The sequence below is a fragment of the Leuresthes tenuis genome, unplaced genomic scaffold, assembly GCF_036924035.1.
Source record: "Leuresthes tenuis unplaced genomic scaffold, fLeuTen1.0.hap1 SCAF_1, whole genome shotgun sequence".
Lineage (NCBI taxonomy): Eukaryota > Metazoa > Chordata > Actinopteri > Atheriniformes > Atherinopsidae > Leuresthes > Leuresthes tenuis.
This window is the reverse complement of record NW_027325355.1, coordinates 11,073,084-11,092,483: the sequence shown is the minus strand read 5'-3', so window position 1 is coordinate 11,092,483 and position 19,400 is coordinate 11,073,084. Positions and strand designations below refer to the sequence as shown.

At 45.4% G+C, this 19,400-nt stretch overlaps 1 protein-coding gene, 13 non-coding genes and 17 pseudogenes across 14 annotated transcripts in view; all 31 read left to right on the top strand.

Annotated features, from left to right (window-relative positions):
- LOC140296621 (uncharacterized) overlaps positions 1 to 19,400 on the top strand; it is a 581,862-nt gene that overhangs the window by 254,055 nt on the left and 308,407 nt on the right. The gene's annotated exons all lie outside the window — the stretch shown is intronic.
- On the top strand, positions 243 to 361 carry LOC140289213 (5S ribosomal RNA). Its single transcript, XR_011912234.1, has one exon. It is a non-coding gene; the product is annotated as a 5S ribosomal RNA (ribosomal RNA).
- Positions 631 to 749, top strand: LOC140298611 (5S ribosomal RNA; annotated as a pseudogene).
- Positions 1,019 to 1,137, top strand: LOC140292897 (5S ribosomal RNA). The gene has a single exon (XR_011912619.1). It is a non-coding gene; the product is annotated as a 5S ribosomal RNA (ribosomal RNA).
- Positions 1,407 to 1,525, top strand: LOC140299127 (5S ribosomal RNA; annotated as a pseudogene).
- LOC140315887 (5S ribosomal RNA) lies at positions 1,795 to 1,913 on the top strand (annotated as a pseudogene).
- On the top strand, positions 2,183 to 2,301 carry LOC140266890 (5S ribosomal RNA). Its single transcript, XR_011907177.1, has one exon. It is a non-coding gene; the product is annotated as a 5S ribosomal RNA (ribosomal RNA).
- LOC140288743 (5S ribosomal RNA) lies at positions 2,571 to 2,689 on the top strand. The gene has a single exon (XR_011912189.1). It is a non-coding gene; the product is annotated as a 5S ribosomal RNA (ribosomal RNA).
- LOC140299418 (5S ribosomal RNA) lies at positions 2,959 to 3,077 on the top strand (annotated as a pseudogene).
- LOC140288522 (5S ribosomal RNA) lies at positions 3,347 to 3,465 on the top strand. Its single transcript, XR_011912168.1, has one exon. It is a non-coding gene; the product is annotated as a 5S ribosomal RNA (ribosomal RNA).
- LOC140284295 (5S ribosomal RNA) lies at positions 3,735 to 3,853 on the top strand (annotated as a pseudogene).
- On the top strand, positions 4,122 to 4,240 carry LOC140294117 (5S ribosomal RNA). Its single transcript, XR_011912744.1, has one exon. It is a non-coding gene; the product is annotated as a 5S ribosomal RNA (ribosomal RNA).
- Positions 4,510 to 4,628, top strand: LOC140303864 (5S ribosomal RNA). The gene has a single exon (XR_011915215.1). It is a non-coding gene; the product is annotated as a 5S ribosomal RNA (ribosomal RNA).
- On the top strand, positions 12,456 to 12,574 carry LOC140293342 (5S ribosomal RNA; annotated as a pseudogene).
- Positions 12,844 to 12,962, top strand: LOC140294122 (5S ribosomal RNA; annotated as a pseudogene).
- Positions 13,232 to 13,350, top strand: LOC140299538 (5S ribosomal RNA; annotated as a pseudogene).
- LOC140297780 (5S ribosomal RNA) lies at positions 13,620 to 13,738 on the top strand. The gene has a single exon (XR_011913485.1). It is a non-coding gene; the product is annotated as a 5S ribosomal RNA (ribosomal RNA).
- On the top strand, positions 14,008 to 14,126 carry LOC140296583 (5S ribosomal RNA; annotated as a pseudogene).
- On the top strand, positions 14,396 to 14,514 carry LOC140297878 (5S ribosomal RNA). The gene has a single exon (XR_011913575.1). It is a non-coding gene; the product is annotated as a 5S ribosomal RNA (ribosomal RNA).
- Positions 14,784 to 14,902, top strand: LOC140296582 (5S ribosomal RNA; annotated as a pseudogene).
- On the top strand, positions 15,172 to 15,290 carry LOC140299750 (5S ribosomal RNA; annotated as a pseudogene).
- LOC140301075 (5S ribosomal RNA) lies at positions 15,560 to 15,678 on the top strand (annotated as a pseudogene).
- LOC140297411 (5S ribosomal RNA) lies at positions 15,951 to 16,069 on the top strand. Its single transcript, XR_011913148.1, has one exon. It is a non-coding gene; the product is annotated as a 5S ribosomal RNA (ribosomal RNA).
- Positions 16,339 to 16,457, top strand: LOC140304870 (5S ribosomal RNA; annotated as a pseudogene).
- LOC140296836 (5S ribosomal RNA) lies at positions 16,729 to 16,847 on the top strand (annotated as a pseudogene).
- LOC140298643 (5S ribosomal RNA) lies at positions 17,117 to 17,235 on the top strand. The gene has a single exon (XR_011914271.1). It is a non-coding gene; the product is annotated as a 5S ribosomal RNA (ribosomal RNA).
- Positions 17,505 to 17,623, top strand: LOC140299321 (5S ribosomal RNA; annotated as a pseudogene).
- On the top strand, positions 17,893 to 18,011 carry LOC140309300 (5S ribosomal RNA; annotated as a pseudogene).
- Positions 18,281 to 18,399, top strand: LOC140299537 (5S ribosomal RNA; annotated as a pseudogene).
- On the top strand, positions 18,669 to 18,787 carry LOC140298100 (5S ribosomal RNA). Its single transcript, XR_011913778.1, has one exon. It is a non-coding gene; the product is annotated as a 5S ribosomal RNA (ribosomal RNA).
- On the top strand, positions 19,057 to 19,175 carry LOC140297779 (5S ribosomal RNA). The gene has a single exon (XR_011913484.1). It is a non-coding gene; the product is annotated as a 5S ribosomal RNA (ribosomal RNA).

Here is a 19,400-nt window from a genome sequence, read left to right as displayed (position 1 = left end):
TCTTTTGTTGCAACGTCTGATCACCCTGTGACACATGAGGAAGTTGGTCATCTTGAGCTGCTGCTGCTTTGTTGGCAGACACAAAGTGATCTGAGAGTCTCAGTTTCAACTGCAGGTAATAATCACATCAGGGATGAAGATGTGCCCACTACATATCAGCCTTTCTCGGCAATTATCTGGTTACATAGAGTAACCGTATTATTCCAGTACCTATATAATGCACATTTGTGACAGACATTGTTGCTTACAGCCACACCACCCTGAATATGCCCGACCTCGTCTGATCTCGGAAGCCAAGCAAGGTTGGGCCTGGTTAGTACTTGGATGGGAGACCGCTTGGGAATACCAGGTGCTGTAAGCTTTTTCTCTTCTCTCTACCACATGCATGTCTTTTGTTGCAACGTCTGATCACCCTGTGACACATGAGGAAGTTGGTCATCTTGAGCTGCTGCTGCTTTGTTGGCAGACACAAAGTGATCTGAGAGTCTCAGTTTCAACTGCAGGTAATAATCACATCAGGGATGAAGATGTGCCCACTACATATCAGCCTTTCTCGGCAATTATCTGGTTACATAGAGTAACCGTATTATTCCAGTACCTATATAATGCACATTTGTGACAGACATTGTTGCTTACAGCCACACCACCCTGAACATTCCCGACCTCGTCTGATCTCGGAGGCCAAGCAGGGGTGGGCCATGTTAGTACTTGGATGGGAGACCGCTTGGGAATACCAGGTGCTGTAAGCTTTTTCTCTTCTCTCTACCACGTGCATGTCTTTTGTTGCAACGTCTGATCACCCTGTGACACATGAGGAAGTTGGTCATCTTGAGCTGCTGCTGCTTTGTTGGCAGGAACAAAGTGATCTGAGAGTCTCAGTTTCAACTGCAGGTAATAATCACATCAGGGATGAAGATGTGCCCACTACAAGTTAGCCTTTCTCGGCAATTATCTGGTTACATAGAGTAACCATATGATTCCAGTACCTATATAATGCACATTGTTCACAGATATTGTTGCTTACGGCCACACCACCCTGAATATACCTGACCTCGTCTGATCTCGGAAGCCAAACAGGGTTGGGCCAGGTTAGTACTTGGATGGGAGACTGCTTGGGAATACCAGGTGCTGTAAGCTTTTTCTCTTCTCTCTACCACCTGCATGTCTTTTGTTCTAACGTCTGATCACCCTGTGACACATGAGGAAGTTGGTCATCTTCAGCTGCTGCTGCTTTGTTGGCAGACACGAAGTGATCTGAGAGTCTCAGTTTCAACTGCAGGTAATAATCACATCAGGGATGAAGATGTGCCCACTACATATCATTCTTTCTCTGCAATTATCTGGTTACATAGAGTAACCGTATGATTCCAGTACCTATATAATGCACATTTGTGACAGACATTGTTGCTTACAGCCACACCACCCTGAATATGCCCGACCTCTTCTGATCTCGGAAGCCAAGCAGGTTTGGGCCAGGTTAGTACTTGGATGGGAGACTGCTTGGGAATACCAGGTGCTGTAAGCTTTTCCTCTTCTCTCTACCACCTGCATGTCTTTTGTAGCAACGTCTGATCACCCTGTGACACATGAGGAAGTTGGTCATCTTCAGCTGCTGCTGCTTTGTTGGCAGACACGAAGTGATCTGAGAGTCTCAGTTTCAACTACAGGTAGTAATCACATCAAGGATGAAGATATGCCCACTACATATCAGCCTTTCTTGGCAATTATCTGGTTACATAGAGTAACCGTATGATTCCAGTACCTATATAATGCACATTTGTGACAGACATTGTTGCTTACAGCCACACCACCCTCAATATGCCCGACCTCGTCTGATCTCGGAAGCCAAGCAGGGTTGGGCCTGGTTAGTACTTGGATGGGAGACCACTTGGGAATACCAGATGCTTTAAGCTTTTTCTCTTCTCTCTACCACATGCATGTCTTTTGTTGCAACGTCTGATCACCCTGTGACACATGAGGAAGTTGGTCATCTTCAGCTGCTGCTGCTTTGTTGGCAGACACGAAGTGATCTGAGAGTCTCAGTTTCAACTGCAGGTAATAATCACATCAGGGATGAAGATGTGCCCACTACAAGTTAGCCTTTCTCGGCAATTATCTGGTTACATAGAGGAACTGTATGATTCCAGTGCCGATATAATGCACATTTGTCACAGACATTGTTGCTTACGGCCACACCACCCTGAACATGCCCGACCTCGTCTGATCTCGGAAGCCAAGCAGGGTTGGGCCTGGTTAGTACTTGGATGGGAGACCGCTTGGGAATACTAGGTGCTGTAAGCTTTTTCTCTTCTCTCTACCACGTGCATGTCTTTTGTTGCAACGTCTGAACACCCTGTGACACATGAGGAAGTTGGTCATCTTCAGCTGCTGCTGCTTTGTTGGCAGACACGAAGTGATCTGAGAGTCTCAGTTTCAACTGCAGGTAATAATCACATCAGGGATTAAGATGTGCCCACTACATATCATTCTTTCTCTGCAATTATCTGGTTACATAGAGTAACCATATGATTCCAGTACCTATATAATGCACATTGTTCACAGATATTGTTGCTTACGGCCACACCACCCTGAATATGCCCGACCTCGTCTGATCTCGGAAGCCAAGCAGGGTTGGGCCTGATTAGTACTTGGATGGGAGACTGCTTGGGAATACCAGGTGCTGTAAGCTTTTTCTCTTCTCTCTACCACGTGCATGTCTTTTGTTGCAACGTCTGATGACCCTGTGACACATGAGGAAGTTGGTCATCTTCAGCTGCTGCTGCTTTGTTGGCAGACACGAAGTGATCTGAGTGTCTCAGTTTCAACTGCAGGTAATAATCACATCAGGGATGAAGATGTGCCCACTACATATCAGCCTTTCTCGGCAATTATCTGGTTACATAGAGTAATCGTATGATTCTAGTACCTATATAATGCACATTTGTGACAGACATTGTTGCTTACAGCCACACCACCCTGAATATGCCCGACCTCGTCTGATCTTGGAAGCCAAGCAGGGTTGGGCCTGGTTAGTACTTGGATGGGAGACTGCTTGGGAATACCAGGTGCTGTAAGTATTTTCTCTTCTCTCTACCACGTGCATGTCTTTTGTTGCAACGTCTGATCACCCTGTGACACATGAGGAAGTTGGTCATCTTGAGCTGCTGCTGCTTTGTTGGCAGACACGAAGTGATCTGAGAGTCTCAGTTTCAACTACAGGTAGTAATCACATCAAGGATGAAGATATGCCCACTACGTATCAGCCTTTCTCGGCAATTATCTGGTTACATAGAGGAACTGTATGATTCCAGTACCTATATAATGCACCTTTGTCACAGACATTGTTGCTTACGGCCACACCACCCTGAACATGCCCGACCTCGTCTGATCTCGGAGGCCAAGCAGGGTTGGGCCTGGTTAGTACTTGGATGGGAGACCGCTTGGGAATACCAGGTGCTGTAAGCTTTTTCTCTTCTCTCTACCACGTGCATGTCTTTTGTTGCAACGTCTGATCACCCTGTGACACATGAGGAAGTTGGTCATCTCCAGCTGCTGCTGCTTTGTTGGCAGACACGAAGTGATCTGAGAGTCTCTTTTTCAACTACAGATAATAATCACATCAGGGATGAAGATGTGCCCACTACAAGTTAGCCTTTCTCGGCAATTATCTGGTTACATAGAGGAACCGTATGATTCCAGTACCTATGTAATGCACATTGTTCACAGATATTGTTGCTTACGGCCACACCACCCTGAATATACCCGACGTCGTCTGATCTCGGAAGCCAAGCAGGGATGGGCCTGTTTAGTACTTGGATGGGAGACTGCTTGGGAATACCAGGTTCTGTAAGCTTTTTCTCTTCTCTCTAGCACCTGCATGTCTTTGGTGGAACGTCTGATGACCCTGTGACACATGAGGAAGTTGGTCATCTTCAGCTGCTGCTGCTTTGTTGGCAGACACGAAGTGATCTGAGAGTCTCAGTTTCCGCTGGAGAGAATAATGACCACAGGGAAGAAGATGTGCCCAATACGCATCAGCCTTCCTCGGCAATTATCTGGTTACATAGAGGAACCGTATGATTCCAGTACCTATATAATGCACATTGTTCACAGATAGATTTGCTTACGGCCACACCACCCTGAACATGCCCAACCTCGTCTGATCTCGGAAGCCAAGCAGGGTTGGGCCTGGTTAGTACTTGGATGGGAGACCACTTGGGAATACCAGGTGCTGTAAGCTTTTTCTCTTCTCTCTGCCACCTGCATGTCTTTTGTTGCAACGTCTGATCACCCTGTGACACATGAGGAAGTTGGTCATCTTCAGCTGCTGTTGCTTTTTAGGCAGACACGAAGTGATCTGAGACTCTCAGTTTCAACTGCAGGTAATAATCACATCAGGGATGAATATGTGCCCACTACATATCAGCCTTTCTCGGCAATTATCTGGTTACATAGAGGAACTGTATGATTCCAGTGCCGATATAATGCACATTTGTCACAGACATTGTTGCTTACGGCCACACCACCCTGAACATGCCCGACCTCGTCAGATCTCGGAAGCCAAGCAGGGTTGGGCCTGGTTAGTACTTGGATGGGAGACTACTTGGGAATACCAGGTGCTGTAAGCTTTTTCTCTTCTCTCTAGCACCTGCATGTCTTTTGTTGCAACGTCTGATCACCCTGTGACACATGAGGAAGTTGGTCATCTTCAGCTGCTGCTGCTTTGTTGGCAGACACGAAGTGATCTGAGAGTCTCAGTTTCAACTGCAGGTAATAATCACATCAGGGATGAAGATGTGCCCACTACATATCAGCCTTTCTCGGCAATTATCTGGTTACATAGAGTAACCGTATGATTCCCGTACCTATATAATGCACTTTTGTCACAGACATTGTTGCTTATGTGACAGGTTGAAATTATTAAAATATTTAAAGTGTTTCATACACAGATTAAAAGATACATGTTTAAAAGGTCAAGAGTAGAGTTTATATAAAGTTAAAAGCAACAGTTACAAAATATTCATTGTAGTTATCATTTTGTTACGGTTGACTAAAAATGTTAATACGGTACTAAAAGTATGAATACTGTGTACACTAATTGCAATTTATTGAGAGTTTGATGGGTTGCGGATCAGTTAATTTTGACTGGCAGAGAGCTTTGTGTTTTGCGCTTGCGCAGAAAAGCCTGTGTGTTCGTTTGAATAAAGTGAAAATGGAGTAAAGACGTCGGCTGCGTCTTTGTCCTTCATGTAGCTCAAACGTTACCACGTACCTCTCCCAAACTGTCGGAGCAGAGGGCGCAACATTTTGGAGGCACCGCTGGGATGTTTGGTCTGAGAAAAATCCGCCTGTTGTAAGTGGAAGCTCGAGCCGAATATCCCTCATCGAACCCTTGCATCGGAGACACGAGGCCGCCGACATTCACCTTGGCTCTGTCAACACGTGTAACAGGTTGTATCCGTAGTGCGCACGACCACCACTAGGGGAGGAGCACCATCGTAACACAAAGTAGCAGAAGCTTGTTGAACTGTTTTATGCCCACATCTCTGATGAAAATGGAATCGGAGCTGGAAAACGTGCAGTTAAAAGTCACAGGTGCTTTATATGAACTGAGTGTTGAACAACTGCTAAATATATGTAATGGACTGCAAATATCTGGACTCGGAAAAGAGCAACTTGCAGACAAAAGTCGAGGCCAGTTAATCACGCTTGTCTTAAGCCATATTGAAAGAGCTGAGTTAGCTGAGCTAGAAGATGAGGGAATGTCTCACTTGCTCAGTATTAAGGACTTGATTGAAAATGCAAAAATGACAGAGTTGGAGACAGCAGATGAAAATGAAGAGAGAGAAGATCTGCAAAAAGAGGTAGATGCACTACGGACCACACTTCAAGCAAAAGAGGAAGCTATAAATCAGCTAATGAGTAAGAAATTGAGCCTACAAAGCACATTGATACGGAAACGAGCTTCAGTACCCCAAGATAGCTCCATTTGGCGCAAGGACTTTAAGATATCAGGCCAAATAGGGGAGCCTGGACAGAAAGACAAGCTCACATTTTCTAGTTTGGTCAGGCAGATTGAGGGTGGACTCAGTAAAGGTTACCATGAAGATGAAATAAGTGACGCAGTAATTCGAGCCATCACGCCAGGCCTACAGTTAAGAAGTTACCTGGAAGGCAAAAGTGACCTTGCTCTTCCTGCCCTGCGACGGATCCTAAGGTCTCACTACCAGGAGGGAGGGGCCACTGAACTGTATAAGCAGCTCTCGTCGGAGGTTCAGAGCAGTAAGGAGACCCCACAAAACTTCCTTCTGAGAGCCATGGACCTTCGTCAGAAGATTCTCTTCGCATCCCAAGAAGCCGAGTCGGGTCTAAAATATGATCCAGCCTTAGTCCAGAGTTTGTTTATGCACACCATCCTAACAGGTTTACAGAGTGACAACATTAAGAGCGACATGCAGCCATACCTTCTTCAGCCCACCACATCTGATGAGGTTTTGTTGGAGAAAGTGAATGTAGCATGTACGAATGAAAAGGAACGACAAAATAAAAAGAAACATGCTGTCCCCCACCGAGCAGCCACTGTGAATGCCGTCCACCCCAGTGACACCCCAGCACCTGTTGAAAAAAAGACAAAGCACAGCACAGCCACCGCCACGCCAGATCTGCTGTCAGAGATTAAAGAGATGCGGTCTGAGATGGTGTTTTTACAGGACCTGCGAGCTGAGGTGTCACAAATCAGAGAGACCATGCAAAAGTCTACAAGCATGACGCCCCCCACCAGTGGAGTACCTGAGGATCATTGTCCAGCACCGACCTTCACGCGTCACCCTTCGTACCAGCTGGACCCAGCTGCGCAGCACTTCTACCCTCAACACTCCCCAGCAGCTCTCCCACCATACTATCCAGCGCCAGCTTCAGCACCGATGAGAGGAAATGCCCAGTTCCAGCAGCGCTTTGCCCCTCAGCGGTACTATATGCACCGCCAAAGAACAAGGTGTTATGCTTGCATTCAGACAGGTGAAGAATTTTGTCAGCATTGTTTCAGGTGTGGGAGCAGTGAGCATTTTCGAGCAGGCTGTAAAGCACAGAGGCCAGTGAGACCAGCCAGAGGTAATCCTTTAAACTAGAAGCGGTCACTCCAATGGGGCGTGGTGTGACCAGTGACACTAATAGGTCCCAGTGTTGTTACGGTTGTGCTGTACAATGTGAACGGCAGAGTTTGAAATGTTGTTCAGTGTGTAAGGATGCCTCTTACTGCTCCAACAAGTGCCAAAAGGAGCACTGGCCAATACACAAAACGAAATGTAAGCCCTACACCTGTGATAGCATTTACAAGGGGGGTAGGAAGTTTTCTGAAAAAACAGTTGAAATGAAACTACCTTCTGTCAGACAGTTAGTGGGAAGAAAATGTCTTATTAGGTGTTTTTTAGATAACAAAAGGGTTGAAGCGCTTTGGGACTCTGGTTCACAGGTTTGTGCCATAGATGAGTCATGGAAAGACATTAACTTACCTAAGCTACCACTGAGAAGGGTGAGTGAGCTTATCCACCCTCATGAACCCCTTCATCTTGAAGCAGCCAATGGTACAGATATGCCATATGTGGGGTGGGTTGAGATACCGTTTAAACTTACTGCCAGTGACTCTGAGTTACTCATACCTGTTCTAGTGCTTAAAGGTTGCCAACAGCAGTGTCCAATCATTGGGTTTAATGTTATCGAGCATTTGGTTTCAGAAAGTATGAAAGATGGGACTAACTCAAAGGAAAAAGAGAAACTTGTTAAAGCAGTTAAATTAGCTTTCCCCCAGCTTAAGAAAAGCAAAGCCACAACCTTTATAAAAGCAGTTAGTGTGGGACAAACACATGAGTATAATGTGAAAACAACAAAGGAGAGAGTGACTGTACCCAAACAGAGTTCAGTGTTTATTGAATGTAAAGTGCAGGCTAAGACATTTAAAGAGGACATTACATTGATTTTTGAACCATGTGAAAATCCACAGTGGCCAGATGGGCTAGAGTTTTGTGACACGTTAGTTTCAGTGGAAAAAGGGTCTATTCCAAAGATTACTGTTAGTGTACAAAACCCTACCAACCATGACATTATACTATCAGGGAGAACTATCATTGGTACTGTGCAGTCAGTGGGGTCTGTCTATCCCGCCAACATCTTTAAGAAAGACCTCCAGTCTGCTGCCGTCAATAAGATCCATGTCCAGGACACCACAGGATGCACCCCCACCAGTGAGCAATGGGACCCTCCTGTTAACCTGTCTCATCTGGATGTAAGCGAAAGAGAGACTGTTCAGCAAATGCTAAGAGAGGAATCAGCGTCATTTTCAAAAACAGATGATGACATAGGATGTGTGGAGAATCTGCAAATGGACATTTTGTTAAAAGACACAGAGCCAGTTTCGAAAACGTATCTTTCTGTACCAAAGCCATTGTACAGGGAGATGAAGGATTATTTACAGGGCTTGATAGCACAGGGATGGGTGGAAAAGTCAACTTCCTCCTACTCGTCTCCTGTTGTTTGTGTAAGGAAAAAAGACGGTTCACTGCGCTTATGTATTGATTACAGAGAACTGAACCGCAAGACACACCCAGACAGACACCCCATACCTCGGGTACAGGACGTGATGGATAACCTGGGGGGGAACACCATCTTCTCGCTACTGGACCAGGGAAAGGCATATCATCAGGGGTTCATGTCCCAAGAGAGCAGAAATCTAACCGCCTTTGTGACCCCCTGGGGCCTTTATGAATGGATTAGGATTCCTTTTGGCCTTATGAACGCGCCAGCTGTGTTCCAGCGGTGTATGGAGCAATGCCTGGATGAACTGCGAGATGAGATATGTGTTCCTTATCTTGATGACATTCTCGTGTTCAGCAGGACCTTCAAGGACCATGTTGAGGATGTCAGGAGAGTACTGCAACGCCTCAGAGGCAATGGAATAAAACTTAAACCACGAAAGTGTGAATTATTCAAACCCGAGGTGAGGTACCTAGGCAGGATTGTTTCTGCTGAGGGAAGCAAAGTGGACCCAGCAGATACAGCAGCAGTGCGGGCCCTGAAAAGCAAGCAGCCAGGTACGGTTGGTGAGCTCAGAGCAATACTAGGACTGTTAAGCTACTATAGACAATACATCAAAGATTTCTCTCGTATTGCTAGTCCCCTGTATGACTTGCTTAAAGCTCCTTTGAAAACAGAGACTCAGCAGCACACAAGAAAGAGGACAAAGAGACAGAATAACGCTGTGCCCTCAAGTACTCCTATTCAGTGGAGTGGTGTACACCAGTCAGTTCTAGAGCAGTTGATAGACTGTTTAGTTCAGCCTCCTGTTCTTGGTTTTCCAGATTTTACACAGCCCTTTATCTTACATACAGATGCCTCTAACCAGGGATTAGGAGCTGTATTGTATCAAAGGCAAAATGGCAAACTCCGGGTAATAGCATATGGTTCCAGAATGCTAACTGCAGCTGAGAAAAACTACAACTTACACTCTGGCAAGTTGGAATTTCTAGCTCTTAAATGGGCGATTACAGACAAGTTCCGCGATTACTTGTACTATGCACCATTTTTCACTGTGTTCAGCGACAACAATCCGCTTACTTACGTTTTGTCGACAGCAAAGCTGAATGCTACAGGATGTAGATGGGTTGCAGAACTTGCTGATTTCCATTTTACTGTGAAGTATCGCCCTGGTAGAGAGAACATAGATGCAGACAGTCTGTCTAGAATGCCATTAGACATGGAGACTTATATGAAGGAATGTTCAACAGAAATGTCCTACGATGTTGTGGGTGCAGCTACACAGGCTATTGACCATCAGGACAAGTCAAGTGCAGCTTGGTCTATGGGTATTTCAGCCAAGTGTGCCACAGTGTCAGTAACCATGCCCATAGCTCCACTTACTGTAGGACAGCTCAAACTAGACCAAGAGACTGATTCTGTTATTGGGCTGATTATACAGTATAAGCTGGCAGAGATAAAACCTTCTGGTTCAGAACTGAAACAGCTGTGTCCGCAAGTTGTATGTCTTGTTAGAGAATGGGACAAGTTACAGTTTGATGACAGAGGTGTTTTATGTAGACAAACGACAATCAGAAAGCAACTTGTGCTACCTGAGAAACACAGGTCCACAGTATTAAAGGAACTGCATGATGAAATGGGTCACCATGGTGTAGAAAGGACTACTTCTCTGGTACGGGACCGTTTTTACTGGCCCTTCATGCGAACAGAAATAGAGGACTATGTAAAGAGGAAGTGTGTGTGTCTTAAAAACAAGAGACCAAGCCACGAGACTAAAGCCCCGCTTACAAACATAGTTACTACTCAGCCTTTCGAACTTGTTTCAGTTGACTTTTTACACTTGGATAAATGTACGGGTGGTTATGAGTATGTACTAGTTATTGTTGACCATTTTACGCGTTTTGCCCAGGCTTATGCCACTACGAACAAGTCTGGTAAAACAGCAGCGGACAAAATCTTTAATGACTATGCCTTGAAGTTTGGCTTCCCCCAGCGACTTCACCATGATCAAGGTGGTGAATTTGAGAACCAACTTTTTGCCCAGTTGAAAGAGTACTGTAGGGTTGTAGGCTCGAGAACCAGTCCATATCACCCACAAGGAAATGGCCAAGTTGAGCGGTTTAACCGGACGTTGATCCAGATGTTAAAAACACTCACTGAGAAACAGAAGAGTAACTGGAAAGACTCACTAAACAAACTGATCTATGCCTATAATGCTACTAAAAGTGAAGTGACAGGGTTTTCTCCATTTTACTTACTTTTCGGTAGGTCACCACGGTTACCAGTGGACATGTTGTTTAGTTTATCCCCAAGCAGAGAGCATGGTGATGGTAACCATCAGAGCTATATGCAGAGGTGGAAACGTGGTATGACAGACGCTTATGAGATAACTCGAGAAAATGTTAGCAAAGCCGCTGTTCGGAGTAAGAGACTGTATGACAGTAAGGTGAGGTATTCTGCCCTGTTGCCCGGTGATCGTGTTTTAGTCAGGAACTTGACTCCACGCGGGGGTCCAGGCAAACTGAGAAACCACTGGGAGGATGTTGTACATACAGTGGTTCGTCAAGTAAGCAAGGACATTCCTGTTTATGAACTGAAACCTGAAACGGGTAGAGGCAGATCCAGAACTTTACATCGCAATCTCCTACTGCCATGCGACCATTTGCCCTTAGAGACTTCTTTGTGGCCTCAGTCAAAGAACAGCTCCACTACAGAACCAGCTGAGGCATCAGGAGAACACTCAGAAGAGGACAATGATGAGGATGAGTATTATCCAGTGCCCCGTCACCTGAGTGCTCATCCTGATTTGCCACAGCCTAAGGGGTCCACGAGATCAGCCCACCAGGACAGCCAATCTAAAGAGGTAGTACAGGAGACAAAGTCTGAAGTTGCAGAAGTTGACCAACCACCAGAAGACGTCATTGGTCAGGTAGAGGTCATGCCTGAAGAGGAAAGCCTTCCTTCACCTCACCTGCCTCCTTCTCCTACCAACAGTGATGCTGTTGATGAAGTGAATCAGAGACCCAGACGTGAATCTAGGAAACCAAAGGTATTCACTTATGATACACTGGGTACTCCAGCTTGTTATAGCACACAGACTTTACCTTATTATCCAGGACAAACCATGCCTTGGGTATACAGTGTTCATCCTTACTATTTTCCAGAGTTTTATGGACAATGTTAATACATTAGTGAATATTTTGTTTTTGGAAGTTGAGTGGATACACTTAAAGTAGACCTATTTTAAGACTGTGTTTACAGGTGAAGAAAGACCTAAGAAGAAGTACTGTCGCTAACAATAATAGACTGTGTTTGTGTTTATAACAATTTATACAGGACTAATTTGCAATTACATGTGAATTAACATTTGAGACTGAATGAGTCGTATGACAAGAGTACCAGTCTGTAAACCTTTTTGCTGAGTTTGACTGTACACTTCACTTTGACACGGCAGTGGTACTTACCAGTTTTTCGTGTTTTAAGGTCCTGATGTTGGGGACAAAATTTTTTTTTGAGGGGGAGTATGTGACAGGTTGAAATTATTAAAATATTTAAAGTGTTTCATACACAGATTAAAAGATACATGTTTAAAAGGTCAAGAGTAGAGTTTATATAAAGTTAAAAGCAACAGTTACAAAATATTCATTGTAGTTATCATTTTGTTACGGTTGACTAAAAATGTTAATACGGTACTAAAAGTATGAATACTGTGTACACTAATTGCAATTTATTGAGAGTTTGATGGGTTGCGGATCAGTTAATTTTGACTGGCAGAGAGCTTTGTGTTTTGCGCTTGCGCAGAAAAGCCTGTGTGTTCGTTTGAATAAAGTGAAAATGGAGTAAAGACGTCGGCTGCGTCTTTGTCCTTCATGTAGCTCAAACGTTACCACGTACCTCTCCCAAACTGTCGGAGCAGAGGGCGCAACACTTACAGCCACACCACCCTGAATATGCCCGACCTCGTCTGATCTCGGAAGCCAAGCAGGGTTGTCCCTGGTTAGTACATGGATGGGAGACTGCTTGGGAATACCAGGAGCTGTAAGCTTTTTCTCTTCTCTCTACCACATGCATGTCTTTTGTTGCAACGTCTGATCACCCTGTGACATATGAGGAAGTTGGTCATCTTCAGCTGCTGCTGCTTTGTTGGAAGACACGAAGTAATCTGAGATTATAAGTTTCAACTGCAGATAATAATCACGTCAGGGAAGAAGATGTGCCCACTACAAGTTAGCCTTTCTCGGCAATTATCTGGTTACATAGAGGAACTGTATGATTCCAGTACCGATATAATGCACATTTGTCACAGACATTGTTGCTTAAGGCCACACCACCCTGAACATGCCCGACCTCGTCTGATCTAAGAAGCCAAGCAGGGTTGGGCCTGGTTAGTACTTGGATGGGAGACCGCTTGGGAATACCAGGTGCTGTAAAATTTTTCTCTTCTCTCTACCACCTGCATGTCTTTTGTTGCAACGTCTGATCACCCTGTGACACATGAGGAAGTTGGTCATCTTCAGCTGCTGCTGCTTTGTTGGCAGACACGAAGTGATCTGAGATTCTCAGTTTCAGCTGCAGATAATAATCACGACAGGGAAGAAGATGTGCCCACTACAAGTTAGCCTTTCTCGGCAATTATCTGGTTACATAGAGGAACTGTATGATTCCAGTACCTATATAATGCACATTTGTGACAGACATTGTTGCTTACGGCCACACCACCCTGAACATGCCCGACCTCATCTGATCTAAGAAGCCAAGCAGGGTTGGGCCTGGTTAGTACTTGGATGGGAGACCGCTTGGGAATACCAGGTGCTGTAAGCTTTTTCTCTTCTCTCTATCACCTGCATGTCTTTTGTTGCAACGTCTGATCACCCTGTGACACACGAGGAAGTTGGTCATCTTCAGCTGCTGCTGCTTTGTTGGCAGACACGAAGTGATCTGAGAGTCTCAGTTTCAACTGCAGGTAATAATCACATCAGGGATGAAGATGTGCCCACTACATATCAGCCTTTCTCTGCAATTATCTGGTTACATAGAGTAACCATATGATTCCAGTACCTATATAATGCACATTGTTCACAGATATTGTTGCTTACGGCCACACCACCCTGAATATACCCAACCTCGTCTGATCTTGGAAGCCAAGCAGGGTTGGGCCTGGTTAGTACTTGGATGGGAGACCGGTTGGGAATACCAGGTGCTGTACGCTTTTTCTCTTCTCTCTACCACCTGCATGTCTTTTGTTGCAACGTCTGATCACCCTGTGACACATGAGGAAGTTGGTCATCTTCAGCTGCTGCTGCTTTGTTGGCAGACACGAAGTGATCTGAGAGTCTCAGTTTCCGCTGGAGAGAATAATCACGACAGGGAAGAAGATGTGCCCACTACATATCAGCCTTTCTCTGCAATTTTCTGGTTACATAGAGGAACCGTATGATTCCAGTACCTATAAAATGCACATTGTTCACAGATATTGTTGCTTACGGCCACACCACCCTGAATATGCACAACCTTGTCTGATCTCGGAAGACAAACAGGATTGGGCCTGGTTAGTAATTGGATGGGAGACTGCTTGGGAATACCAGGTGCTGTAAGCTTTTTCTCTTCTCTCTACCACCTGCATGTCTTTTGTTGCAACGTCTGATCACCCTGTGACACATGAGGAAGTTGGTCATCTTCAGCTGCTGCTGCTTTGTTGGCAGACATGAAGTGATCTGAGAGTCTCAGTTTCCGCTGGAGAGAGTAATCACGACAGGGAAGAAGATGTGCCCACTACGCATCAGCCTTTCTCGGCAATTATCTGGTTACATAGACGAACTGTATGATTCCAGTACCTATATAATGCACATTTATCACAGACATTGTTGCTTACGGCCACACCACCCTAAATATACCCAACCTCGTCTGATCTTGGAAGCCAAGCAGGGTTGGGCCTGGTTAGTACTTGGATGGGAGACCGGTTGGGAATACCAGGTGCTGTAAGCTTTTTCTCTTCTCTCTACCACCTGCATGTCTTTTGTTGCAACGTCTGATCACCCTGTGACACATGAGGAAGTTGGTCATCTTCAGCTGCTGCTGCTTTGTTGGCAGACACGAAGTGATCTGAGAGTCTCAGTTTCCGCTGGAGAGAATAATCACGACAGGGAAGAAGATGTGCCCACTACATATAAGCCTTTCTCGGCAATTTTCTGGTTACATAGAGGAACCGTATGATTCCAGTACCTATATAATGCACATTGTTCACAGATCTTGTTGCTTACGGCCACACCACCCTGAATATGCACAACCTTGTCTGATCTCGGAAGACAAACAGGATTGGGCCTGGTTAGTAATTGGATGGGAGACTGCTTGGGAATACCAGGTGCTGTAAGCTTTTTCTCTTCTCTCTACCACCTGCATGTCTTTTGTTGCAACGTCTGATCACCCTGTGACACATGAGGAAGTTGGTCATCTTCAGCTGCTGCTGCTTTGTTGGCAGACACGAAGTGATCTGAGAGTCTCAGTTTCAACTACAGATAATAATCACATCAGGGATGAAGATGTGCCCACTACAATTTAGCCTTTCTCAGCAATTATCTGGTTACATCGAGGAACTGTATGATTCCAGTACCTATATAGTGCACATTTGTCACAGATATTGTTGCTTACGGCCACACCACCCTGAAAATACCCGACCTCGTCTGATCTCGGAAGCCAAGCGGGGTTGGGCCTGGTTAGTACTTGGATTGGAGACCGCTTAGGAATACTAGGTGCTGTAAGCTTTTTCTCTTCTCTCTACCACCTGCATGTCTTTTGTTGCAACATCTGATCACCCTGTGACACATGAGGAAGTTGGTCATCTTCAGCTGCTGCTGCTTTGTTGGCAGACACGAAGTGATCTGAGAGTCTCAGTTTCAACTACAGATAATAATCACATCAGGGATGAAGATGTGCCCACTACATATCAGCCTTTCTCTGCAATTATCTGGTTACATAGAGTAACCGTATGATTCCAGTACCGATATAATGCACATTTGTCACAGACATTGTTCCTTACGGCCACACCACCCTCAACGTGCCTGACCTCGTCTGATCTCGGAAGCCAAGCAGGGTTGGGCCTGGTTAGTACTTGGATGGGAGACCGCTTGGGAATATCAGGTGCTGTAAGCTTTTTCTCTTCTCTCTACCACCTGCATGTCTTTTGTTGCAACGTCTGATCACTCTGTGACACATCATGAGGAAGTTGATCATCTTCAGCTGTTGCTGCTTTGTTGGCAGACACGAAGTGATCTGAGAGTGTCAGTTTCAACTGCAGGTAATAATCACATCAGGGATTAAGATTTGCCCACTACATATCATTCTTTCTCTGCAATTATCTGGTTACATCGAGGAACTGTATGATTCCAGTACCTATATAGTGCACATTTGTCACAGATATTGTTGCTTACGGCCACACCACCCTGAAAATACCCGACCTCGTCTGATCTCGGAAGCCAAGCAGGTTTGGGCCTGGTTAGTACTTGGATGGGAGTCCGCTTGGGAATATCAGGTGCTGTAAGCTTTTTCTCTTCACTCTAGCACCTGCATGTCTTTTGTTGCAACGTCTGATCACCCTGTGACACATGAGGAAGTTGGTCATCTTCAGCTGCTGCTGCTTTGTTGGCAGACATGAAGTGATCTGAGAATCTCAGTTTCCGCTGGAGAGAGTAATCACGACAGGGAAGAAGATGTGCCCACTACGCATCAGCCTTTCTCGGCAATTATCTGGTTACATAGACGAACTGTATGATTCCAGTACCTATATAATGCACATTTATCACAGACATTGTTGCTTACGGCCACACCACCCTGAACATGCCCGACCTCCTCTGATCTCGGAAGCCAAGCAGGGTTGGGCCTGGTTAGTACTTGAACTGGAGACTGCTTGGGAATACCAGGTGCTGTAAGCTTTTTCTCTTCTCTCTACCACCTGCATGTCTTTTGTTGCAACGTCTGATCACTCTGTGACACATCATGAGGAAGTTGATCATCTTCAGCTGCTGCTGCTTTGTTGGCAGACACGAAGTGATCTGAGAGTCTCAGTTTCAGCTGGAGAGAATGATCACATCAGGGAAAAGATGTGCCCACTACAAGTCAGCCTTTCTCGGCAATTATCTGGTTGCATTGATGAACCGTATGATTCCAGTATCTATATAATGCACATTTGTCACAGATATTGTTACTTAAGGCCACACCACCCTGAATATGCCCAACCTCGTCTGATCTCAGAAGCCAAGTAGGGTTGGGCCTGGTTAGTACTTGGATGTGAGACTGCTTGGGAATACCAGGTGCTGTAAGCTTTTTCTCTTCTCTCTACCACCTGCATGTCTTTTGTTGCAATGTCTCATCACCCTGTGACACATGAGGAAGTTGGTCATCTTCAGCTGCTGCTGCTTTGTTGGCAGACACGAAGTGATCTGAGAGTCTCAGTTTCAACTACAGATAATAATCACATCAGGGATGAAGATGTGCCCACTACAATTTAGCCTTTCTCAGCAATTATCTGGTTACATCGAGGAAGTGTATGATTCCAGTACCTATATAGTGCACATTTGTCACAGACATCGTTGCTTACGGCCACACCACCCTGAAAATACCCGACCTCATCTGATCTTGGAAGCCAAGCAGGGTTGGGCCTGGTTAGTACTTGGATGTGAGACTGCTTGGGAATACCAGGTGCTGTAAGCTTTTTCTCTTCTCACTACCCCCTGCATGTTTTTTGTTGCAACGTCTGATCACCCTGTGACACATGAGTAAGTTGGTCATCTTCAGCTGCTGCTACTTTGTTGGCAGACACGAAGTGATCTGAGAGTCTCAGTTTCAACTGCAGGTAATAATCACATCAGGGATGAAGATGTGCCCACTACATATCAGCCTTTCTCGGCAATTATCTGGTTACATAGAGTAACCGTATGATTCCAGTACCTATATAATGCACATTTGTGACAGACATTGTTGCTTACAGCCACACCCCCCTGAACATGCCCGACCTCCTCTGATCTCGGAAGCCAAGCAGGGTTGGGCCTGGTTAGTACTTGAATGGGAGACTGCTTGGGAATACCAGGTGCTGTAAGCTTTTTCTCTTCTCTCAACCACCTGCATGTCTTTTGTTGCAACATCTGACCACCCTGTGACACATGAGGAAGTTGGTCATCTTCAGCTGCTGCTGCTTTGTTGGCAGACACGAAGTGATCTGAGAGTCTCAGTTTCAACTACAGATAATAATCAAATCAGGGATGAAGATGTGCCCACTACAAGTTAGCCTTTCTCGGCAATTATCTGGTTACATCGAGGAAGTGTATGATTCTAGTACCTATATAATGCACAAATGTCACAGACATTGTTGCTTACGGCCACACCACCCTGAAAATACCCGACCTCGTCTGATCTCAGAAGCCAAGTAGGGTTGGGCCTGGTTAGTACTTGGATGTGAGACTGCTTGGGAATACCAGGTGCTGTAAGCTCTTTCTCTTCTCTCTACCACCTGCATGTCTTTTGTTGCAACGTCTGATCACCCTGTGACACATGAGGAAGTTGGTCATCTTCAGCTGCTGCTGCTTTGTTGGCAGACACAAAGTGATCTGAGAGTCTCAGTTTCAACTACAGATAATAATCACGACAGGGAAGAAGATGTGCCCACTACAAGTTAGCCTTTCTCGGCAATTATCTGGTTACATAGAGGAACTGTATGATTCCAGTATCTATATAATGCACATTTGTGACAGACATTGTTGCTTACGGCCACACCACCCTGAACATGCCCGACCTCATCTGATCTAAGAAGCCAAGCAGGGTTGGGCCTGGTTAGTACTTGGATGGGAGACCGCTTGGGAATACCAGGTGCTGTAAGCTTTTTCTCTTCTCTCTACCACCGGCATGTCTTTTGTTGCAACGTCTGATCACCCTGTGACACATGAGGAAGTTGGTCATCTTCAGCTGCTGTTGCTTTGTTGGCAGACACGAAGTGATCTGAGAGTCTCAGTTTCAACTACAGATAGTAATCACATCAAGGATGAAGATATGCCCACTACATATTAGCCTTTCTTGGCAATTATCTGGTTACATAGAGTAACCGTATGATTCCAGTACCTATATAATGCACATTGTTCACAGATATTGTTGCTTACGGCCACACCACCCTGAATATGCCCGACGTCGTCTGATCTCGGAAGCCAAGCAGGGTTGGGCCTGGTTAGTACTTGGATGGGAGACCGCTTGGGAATACCAGGTGCTGTAAGCTTTTTCTCTTCTCTCTATCACCTGCATGTCTTTTGTTGCAACGTCTGATCACCCTGTGACACACGAGGAAGTTGGTCATCTTCAGCTGCTGCTGCTTTGTTGGCAGACACGAAGTGATCTGAGAGTCTCAGTTTCAACTGCAGGTAATAATCACATCAGGGATGAAGATGTGCCCACTACATATCAGCCTTTCTCTGCAATTATCTGGTTACATAGAGTAACCATATGATTCCAGTACCTATATAATGCACATTGTTCACAGATATTGTTGCTTACGGCCACACCACCCTGAATATACCCAACCTCGTCTGATCTTGGAAGCCAAGCAGGGTTGGGCCTGGTTAGTACTTGGATGGGAGACCGGTTGGGAATACCAGGTGCTGTACGCTTTTTCTCTTCTCTCTACCACCTGCATGTCTTTTGTTGCAACGTCTGATCACCCTGTGACACATGAGGAAGTTGGTCATCTTCAGCTGCTGCTGCTTTGTTGGCAGACACGAAGTGATCTGAGAGTCTCAGTTTCCGCTGGAGAGAATAATCACGACAGGGAAGAAGATGTGCCCACTACATATCAGCCTTTCTCTGCAATTTTCTGGTTACATAGAGGAACCGTA